At 36.8% G+C, this 9,900-nt stretch overlaps 1 long non-coding RNA gene across 1 annotated transcript; it reads right to left on the bottom strand.

Moving 5' to 3' along the window:
• LOC144973737 (uncharacterized) lies at positions 1 to 5,179 on the bottom strand. The gene is made up of 2 exons (XR_013645613.1): positions 4,835 to 5,179; positions 1 to 2,711 (listed from the first exon to the last, which is right to left on the bottom strand). It is a non-coding gene; the product is annotated as an uncharacterized LOC144973737 (long non-coding RNA).
• Between the last annotated feature and the right edge of the window lie 4,721 nt (positions 5,180 to 9,900).

Genomic DNA, 9,900 nt, shown 5'->3' with positions numbered 1-9,900 from the left:
TTTTTTAAAAAGTCATTACAGTACTTTATTTTCTTTATTGTGCTCCAACTTCATAAATATACAATGGATTTCTATTTATTTGCCAATTCAAAAATATTATTAGGTTTTGAATATTATTGCAGAACATATAATAATGGTAACAGAAGTAATACTACTACTACTAGTAGTTATACTCCAACTAGTACAATTTTTTCACAAACATTTCGGGCAAAAGTAAAAATTTAACAGATGTATTAGTCTAATGAAAAGAATGAAAAGGATTACAAAGGTATATAAAATCAAGCATTATTGGAAAAGAATGAATAAAAAGTCTGACTGCTTTCTTTTCGTTTCAGGTTCGCCATTCCCAAAAATTGGGTTATAGTGGACTCTGTGTGTCGACAAGTGCTTTCTGCTCAGCATCAAGATGGGAACCTGAAATGTCTGTCTTCACAATCCTGTAAAAGAAATACCAAGATTAAGTTAATATATAGAGCAAATAGTACATTATTGAACTACCACCTCTGGCGTCTATCGTGTCACTGGGAATTTTAATTTTAATATGTTTGAAAACAAAGAAAACTTAAGCCCCATTTCCTCAAATACGCAAGTCATTCATTTTACAGGTCAAAATAATTTTTTTATAAAGTTTTTCTTTGACTTCAATTTCAAATGCCAATAGTGCCTGAACCTTATGATGAGTTCCAAAATGGTTTGGCATATTTATGTGGAAATCTATTCTTTTAAAAAAATAGAGTTGTGGATCACCATTGCTCCGTACAGCAAATGTTAAATATTTATCATCGAGCACAAAATTACTGGCAAACCTAAAAATTCTAAAACTATTTATTTACAAACTCTACAAGTAACACGCAAATATTTTAAAAACTAAATGTAATTCTATCACCTGTGGAATCAAACTATGTATGCTCAGAAAATCTGCTGTACTGTAATGTTCGGGCAATTATTGGCCTTCGCCAAAAAAAGAAACAAAAATAAGAACTGTATTTCCTACACCAGTATACAAAAAACACACATATATGTTTTCTCTACACGGGAAATTCCATTGAGTGTTACAAGCACTGCACCTAACCATCAACTTCTTGTAGATACTGCTAGCTATAACCAATAAAAATGGACAAACTTAGCCCATAATATTTTACATTTCTGGGAATGTTTGTTTTTTTCTTTTATGCCATATAATTTATTATTTTTTTTATTTAATTTGTTGCCAGCGTGTGTATTTTGTACATACATAGGGAATACATGCTTCTGTAAAAAAACGTTTGATTGGTCATTCTGCTGATTTGTGCAGATTGCCTTTTACCACAATGAAATGACAATTGGCTTGTAAAAATAACATGTAGACTATAATATTAATATATTCGTTTAGCTTAAGCGGCATAATTTAAATTTAAGGTTAATAAAACATTTCCTCCCAGATCTTAATAATTGAGGAATAAATCAATATGGTGAACTCATTTAATTCTATCTATCTCATCATAAGAACACTTTGTCACTACGTTGTGTGGCCTTGAGAAAGTCACCTCAGCCCTAGCTCAGTTTGTGGCGCTGTGTTGCGGCAATGCCTGGGTTATTTCAGTCTCCCTTTAGAATAGACTCCAAAGACAAATTTTCCCTAGAGGTGAATAAAGAGAATCTATATTTTTAAAATTTGTTACGCTATAGTCAAAGACAAAAAACCTTCAGAATTTTCTAATTGTGTATGAACTATCCTAAAAGGCAACCTATCCATAGCATAGAAGGACATGCTCACAATAGTATTAATTTCATTGTCCTCAAATTTAATGGATCTTCCTCTTTTATTAATTGTCATTGCCCATTCATTAAATAAAACAAAATTAATCAACATAATAAAGACAAAGCTTTTGATTCAAATGAAGTGATGTTTTTTGTTCAGTTATTTATTATCTCTGAAGTTAAAAGTCTTATAACTCAACCATGTAAGCTTTTGTACAGTCTGGTTATTTGAAAAAAAACTTCTCTTGATGTCAGTTCTTGCACCAACAATTTGGACAAACTTTGACTTCATTACTGGCTCACCGGACAGGCATTCCTTACATACCTTATGAGCAAATGAAGTCACTTTATATGTGCTCTATTCCCCTTTGTCTTATTACTTTCCTCATAGTCATAGATTTGTGTCTTAACTTTGCAATATGAAATATGATTTTGTGTCCTTTGTCTATTGTTATGTGCATAGATCTACAATCTTTTCACTCTCTATTCAACTTCCTTTCAACTGGCAATGCAATGACCTTAAAGTGTAATGAACGGCACAAACGTTGCTAACCTCACTTTTTACCCCCCCCCCCCCCCCCCCCCCAAAATTGCTTGATTTGGACCTATTAAATTTTCTGAGAGCGAGATCTGCTTTTATATAGCGCATGCAATATCCACCCAAAGCACTCTACAAGATGTCCCAAGCCAACAGAAACATTAACATTAACATGTAGGAAGAGATATCATGCCTACATAAATATTGTTTTAAACAGATACAATCAATACACTTACATTTACATGGTCAATGATTGAGCTAGTTTTCTCCAATTGTTGATTGTTCAACTAGAGCCGTTGCTGCCTGCAGTCATTGCGTTTGTTCCTATCTTTAAGACATGAGTAATGGTCTGTTTTTTTCTCTGCCCCATGTCCAAGCTTTAACGTTGGAACCCAATCAGGATCAGTTTCATCCAGCAGTGATGCTGGCCCTCCTGTAAAGGCAAAAAATTGATTGTTGAAATATATTACGTCATTTCTTGCCTATTACAATCTGGTCCTGGTCCTTGTGTGGCTATGTGGTCTAGTGGTATGACACTCGATTTTGGATCGGAAGGTCAAGGGTTCGAGCCTCGCGCTCGGCGCATAGTTGAGTCCTTGGAAAAGGCTCTTTATTCACATGCTCTCACCGTACTCAGGTGTAAAATGAATACCTGGTCGTTTACAGCGTTTTCTTTGTCCGAAAAATTGTAGCGTCCCCTAAAAGGCGTCATGTCCCGTTCTACATGTTAAATGTTGCTGTTGACCAAGGACCCCTTGTAAAGCGCTTTGAGCACATTTAGTGGATATTGCGCTATAATATAAAGCTCAATTTTTTAATTATTTTTTTTTACAATCCTTAAGCTTTCCGTTAAATTTACATCAAGCTTTGTCAAATTAGAACAAGGGTAGAACAATTATATAGTGCAATTTCCATTAAATGAAAATTTGTTCAAAGCGCTTTGCAATGGGTTTATAGCCAACAGCAAGACTTTACATGCAGGTCGAGACATGACGCTTGTTAGGCGATATTACATTTTTTCCGGAAAGAGACAATGCTGTTTAACAGGCCTGCATCTGCCCCCTGAAAAACTTGCCTGAAAATCCTCGAGCCGAAGCTTTTTCAATAACATGAGCAAAAATCCCCATTTCCCAGAATATTTTCTTAGAATTTTACCAATTCAATAGGCTGTTAAACAAAATGAAAAAGTATTTTAATTAATTTTTTGTTCCGGCAGAGCGAAATTGCCAGAAATGCCGGCAAATTTACAGGCCTATGTTAAAAGCCAGTTACCCAATATATGCCTGAGTATGGTGAGAGAATGTGAATAAAGTTCCTTTCCCAATGACTCAACTGCTCAGAACGGTCTGGAACCCTAATCCTTCCAAAATGACGGTGATAACTATACCACATAGCTGCAATGAAAGTATCGGGATCCCAAAGGACAATTTTTTTTAATTGAAATTATTTTATTATTATTATTGTCATATTTGGGGAAAATTCCATATGAAGGCCCTAATTCAATGACTATACGAAACATTATAACTAATAATCCTCACCTTGAGTTAAAATAATTTCTAACTATGAAAATTATGAAAAGTTATTTTAGTGGATTGATAGAGGTCAATTGTTTCTTTCTTTGGATTAAAATTTAAAATAATAATAATAATAATATTTATTTTTGTCAGTAAAAAAATAACCATTACTATCATTATAAACTGACACTGGCAATCACTAAGCAGCGTGTTAAACTTCTGTCAAAAACTAGCATTTACATGTCCAACAGCGGTGTAGAAAAGCAGTTTGTTACTTTACAATACACCACCGACGGAGGAACGGAAAAAAAAAAAAAACTTAAGAAAAACGCAACCTTACTTTTAATATTTCTTCAAATGGAGAACATGTTTTAAAAATGCACAATAAAATAATCTTGACAAAGCATAAGTTATAAACTGGAACATTATAATTCTAAAATGAATGACCAGAACAACAGTGAAAGACTTCCTCATCTCATAAAGCTTGAAAACGAAAGTAGCCCTATCACTATCGGTAATGAGGCATTTGGTTTTGATTTAGAGTAAGTTGCACGAGAAATGCATGAAATATTCATGGTCCTATCTGATAACTAAACACAACAAATAAAAGATCATCCATCCGGACCGTGTATGGACCAAAAAAATTAAAATGATTCCTTCTAGACCGCCTACAGACTACAGATTACATCTGAGTCTGAGATGAGTCAGATGATTTCTCCAACTTCGGAGTTTCGCATAGAAAAGTCACATCGGTGAAAAATCTCTCCGTAGATTTGTTAGACCACCGAGTTTGAAATTTTTGATTTGATTTCTCTTCCATAAAAAAGAAAAAAAACACATATTTACTAAATCATAAACTTGCAACGTCAGAAATTAAGGCAAGGACCTTGGTCGGTTGCCGCCAACTCCGTGACATGCTATGGCCCACAATGGCTACATGATGATGTTGGAGCGAAGTAAACTTGCTTTGTTCACAATAATTAAAATTAATTCATATCGTATATATAATATTTAAGATTTTAATTTATCCATCAATTCTTACCTTTAACAAAATGATCATTGCAAACTCGGTGGCTGCAAGTTAGATTTGAGTTTGAGCCATCGCCAAATCCCTTTCTTCTGATCGCTGCCATAACCGCTGTACTGTCTCCGCTGGGTTAAATTTATTATTTTTGGGTCCTTCGTCTTCCTAATGGATGGGAACCTGAACATTTTGACTCCATCTCGACCCTGTCTTCTAGTGCATCCGATGATTATGCAGTTATTTGGCATTTTGTCACGTTTAAAAAATTGGACAAGAGCTTGTTTCACATCAATGTTTACAAGCCAGCCAAGTTCTTTTGCCATCCGGAACTAAAGTAGGTCATTGCGTGACGTCATCAGCATTCTATCTATAGGCTTCAACAGTCGTGACGTCATTTCCCCCGTAATGACGCATTGTAACTTAGTAACTGGTTCTAAACTATCGGTACAATGGCGGCTCCTTATGAAATACTTCTCCGACGAGCATAAAGATGTACCAGAGGAGAAAAATATTATAAATCTGATCATGTTTTTACTTTTATACATTCTGATCACATCACATGGGAAAAAGTTGTAGCTAGCAGGAAGAATAAAAAGTACCGATTTTCTTTGTATAGAACCAAGCTGCTTGTTGCTGGGCGGGCGTGATATCAGGCTATTGAATCCTATTAACACATATTTTTCCCGCTCGACCGAGGTGTGAATGATTACTTAGCTGCAGGCAGTGACGGATATGGTAAGAGTATTAATAAAAAGACACATAACAGGCGACTGGTACAGTATAAAATGGAAATATGATTCCATATGGCGATTGGGCGAATAAATGCTATATAGTCTATAGTGAAGTACATTGAGCACGGTTAACAATGTAAATGCGTTATACATACATGTGCAAAAGTAACTTTACACTTGTTTAGAGTCAATTCATGTGAGTTTTAAAAGACACAACTGGACAAATGCTATATCACAAAAATAAGAATGAGCAATAGCTTCAATATATGTGATATCCAAACTTCATCAACATACATGCATAATGCACATCCAACTAAACGTGCTCAAAGCGCTTCACAAAGGGTTCCTAGCCGACAGCAACCTATAACCTGTAGGACGAGACTCCCCTAAGGCGATCTTAATTTTTTTTTTTCGGATAAAGACAATGCTGTTAATGGTCAGGTAGTCATTCTAAACCCGAGTACGGTGAGAAAATGAGTAAAGAGCCTTTTCAAAGGACTCAAATATGAGCCGCTAAGAGCGGGCTTCGATACCAAGGAATCGAGCGTAGACTTAATTAACTTATAGCCTGGCTCTAACCTAAAATTACGTCACAATACAAGACAAGGTAGCAAATGGTTCCATTGGTTGTATAAATGAATACAACTCAATGTTAATTTTCTTTTGATGATCGTCGCCTTCTATTGTGACGTAATTTTTAGGAAAGGGTCAGACCACAAAGTGAACGAAGGTCATAGTCCGACGTCCGCTCAACCCCCCCCCCCCCCCCCCACCCCTCTCCTCCCAAAAAGAAATAAAACATTAAGCAATTTGGGCAACTAAGAAGAAAAATAGCATTTAAGATTCTAGATGCCCTTATAACTTGAGGCCCGTTTACAAAATCACAATTTCATTATCTCCGGTCTAATAACTGACTGAGGCGCACCCTTTTCACCAAGAGACCAATAACGGTGACGCGAAAAACGTGATATTTAATTCGGAGACGAAGTCGTATCGCAATTACTGGTATTAAGTAACGTAAACTGTCAGATTTAGAGTAAAATCAGAGCCGCTTGCAAAGTGATTTATCTTCTAACAATGTGGGGGACATAACTGTTTTCTAAAATCTTTTAAAGAGACGTCTTGTGTACTTTAATAATAATTTTAAAAAGAGGATTGGTAGACCTTGGCTTGTTCTCTTTACCTTTTGCCACCTCAAAAAGGTACACCGAGCCAATTAGCTACCAATGAGAATGAATAATAGACTAACCGTGTGTCATGACAAGTCCGTGATCTTAATCCCACGAATTTCATTTCCGTGACTATCTAGATAAATTTAAGGAGACTCGTCCCACTCAACACGTTTTCTGCCGTACTCTGGAAAAACCCATATTTAAAAATTTGGCAAGAAAACTCGTCCTTTAAATATCGATCGATTTAAATGACCCTCATATTGGCATAAACTCTCAAACTTGGGACTTCGCGAAGTCCCAGGTTTGAGAGTTTTTAGCCAAGATGAGGGTCATTTAAATGAATCGATAATTGAAGGACGAGTTTTCTGGCCAAATGTTTAAATATGTTTTTTTCCAGAGTACGGCAATTTTATACATTAGTAAACTACTCTGGCGGGGTCCTTGCGTGATCAGCTAATATTATGTAGTTGTACGTTTGTTGCCTCAGAAATAACCGAAAAATGCCCATTGCTCAGCAATCAGTGGAGATTTTTTAAATTCTGTAAACGACATGATATTTCTTATTTCCTTACGGATATTCCCAGAAATTATGAAGTGCATCATTTTGCACAATGAATTTCTAGACGATTTTAAAGATGGCGGCCCACCTTGAAACTTGGTCAAAGGAGGAAATCAGAGCTGTCATACGTTTTTTGAACGCCAAAAGTCTGAATCCTACCGAAATTCATAAAGAACTTCAGAGTGTATATGGTGAGCATGTTATAAGCCGTACACAAGTCTATCACTGGTGTAATTTGTTTGAAGCCGGCCATTCCGACTTGACAGACAGGGAAGGGAGAGGGCGTTTGATAACTGCGACGTCAGAAGACAATGTGAAGCGAGTTGATGAGCTTATTCGTCAAGACAGGAGGTTGAAACTTCATGAAACCGCAAGCAGTCTTGAAATTTTGGAAACTTCTGCCCATAGAATTGTATTTGATGAACTTGGCTACAGAAAAGTCAGCGCAAGATGGGTTCCTAAGCAATTGACAGACAATCATAAAGAACAAAGATTGGACATCTGCAGGGAACTTTTGAGAAGAAGCAAGAGCTCACGCAGGGTTCACGGGCATACTGCCAACGCCGGCGGAGACTTTCTAGGGTACGATGTGACTTTTCTTGACAGCATAGTCACCGGTGATGAGACTTGGTTGCACCATTGCACCCCAGAAACAAAACAAGATTCGATGACATGGAAACATCCATCCTCACCTGTCGCGAAGAAATTCAAAGTCATGCGGTCAGCAAAGAAAATAATGGGAACTATTTTCTGGGACAGTCGTGGTGTTATTCTGTTCGAAACCTTACAACCTGGAGAAACAATCAATGCTGCAAGGTACTGCCAAACTCTTGACAAGCTTAGGGAGGCCATTCGCAGAAAGCGCCCAGGGCAGTTGACCAATGGGGTCATTTTGCAACACGACAACGCTACACCCCACACAGCACGAGTGACGCAAGGTTGGCTAGAGAAATATGGATGAGAGATTTTGCCACACCCACCACACAGTCCAGACCTCGCACCATCTGATTATCACCTCCTTGGGCCACTGAAAGCTGGCAGGAAAGCGCTTTGATGTCGATGAAGAGCTTGTTGACCATGTGCGGAAATGGCTACAAAACCTTGACGGAAATTTCTTCCGAGAGGGTATCTATTCCATGGTGCGGCGTTGGCAGAAGTGTGTCGACAGACTTGGCTGTTACGTTGAGAAATGAAGGACGAGTCAATGTATGAACGAGTGCAAGAATTTTGTTGATAGCATAAAAAACGCGGATTTTACAGGCATTTTTCGGTTAATTATGAAAGAGCCCTCGTAGTTATGTGTTAGCCCATAATTGAAAAAAGATGCATATATATGTCCAGGAGAACTAAATGCTTAAAGTTCAATTAATGTAAAGCTTAACTTGAAAATTTCGAGCTGCTCTAAAATTGGCATTTGAGAGAGAGAGAGAGAGAGAGAGAGAGAGAGAGAGAGAGAGAGAGAGAGAGAGAGAGAGAGAGAGAGAGAGAGAGAGAGAGAGAGAGAGAGAGAGAGAGAGAGAGAGAGAGAGTTTTGTTTCCTAGATAAAAAATAAATACTTCCTAGTTCTGACCAGTTTGGCTTTAAAGCTCAATTTTCTTAATCTACTTCATTCCGACATGATACTGAATTGACGTCGTGGGTCACATATTATAACAACTTACATTTATTAACGTATGGGAAAAGACAGGCGTCTTGTTAGACGACAGAACAATTTTCTGACAATCACTAAATTAAATGCCAACAATAGACCTTCCCTAATAAACATCAATCACCAACACTGTCATGCTCTGATTAAAAAAAAAAAACACATATAAAACATTGAACAGAAAACTCGTCCTTCAAATATTGATCGATTAAAATGACTCTTATCTTGTCAAACACTCAGTCCCAGGTTTGAGTTTTTGACAAGATGAGAGTAATTTTAATCGATTGATATTTGAACCACGAGTTTCTGGATAATTTTTTTTTAATGTGAGTGTGTGTGTGTGTGTTTTTTTTTTTTCAGAGTACAACAGAAAAGAACGGGAAATAATATGTGCAAAATGCCTCCCCAAGCAATTATAGTTGAGGTACCCAATCAGCCGCTGGAACCTTCGGACTTAGCTCTATTACAGTCTACGACCGTATCATTTCACCAGAGTAACGCGCGTACAACGAGCACACGAGCGGGATAGTAAAGTGTTTTTCCCAATGGCTAAACACAGATTGATAATGCGTTTCGTCATCGTTACCTATTCTAGTCACTAACCACACTTATTACAAAAATCGGAACTTATTTATTCGTCTTTACATTTTGATATAAGTTTGCGGAATGATTAACCCAAATCGTTTTTGACACGTTCATAAGACTTAATCTAGAATTTGGATATGATTGAGATATTATGTAAAAGGTATCAAATGTTAGCCCTTATAATGTAAATCACACAACCTAAAAATAATAAAATTATTACGTAGAACTAATATGGATAGATAGTCGCTCCAAATCGTTAATGAATGCATTTCACGCCTCGAAATGATTAGACTTTAGACGGTAAAGGTCCTACACTGTATAAATAATAACAGAGCAAACCATTTCAAACACCCCTTACCACAACAGCGACAGCAGAGTAAAAAACCCAGGA

This window comes from Berghia stephanieae, chromosome 1 (genome assembly GCF_034508935.2).
Source record: "Berghia stephanieae isolate SIO BIC M18660-M18661 chromosome 1, UCSD_Bste_1.3, whole genome shotgun sequence".
Classification (NCBI taxonomy): Eukaryota; Metazoa; Mollusca; class Gastropoda; order Nudibranchia; family Aeolidiidae; genus Berghia; species Berghia stephanieae.
The sequence above is the reverse complement of the archived record's forward strand: the minus strand, read 5'-3'. Positions and strand labels throughout refer to the sequence as shown.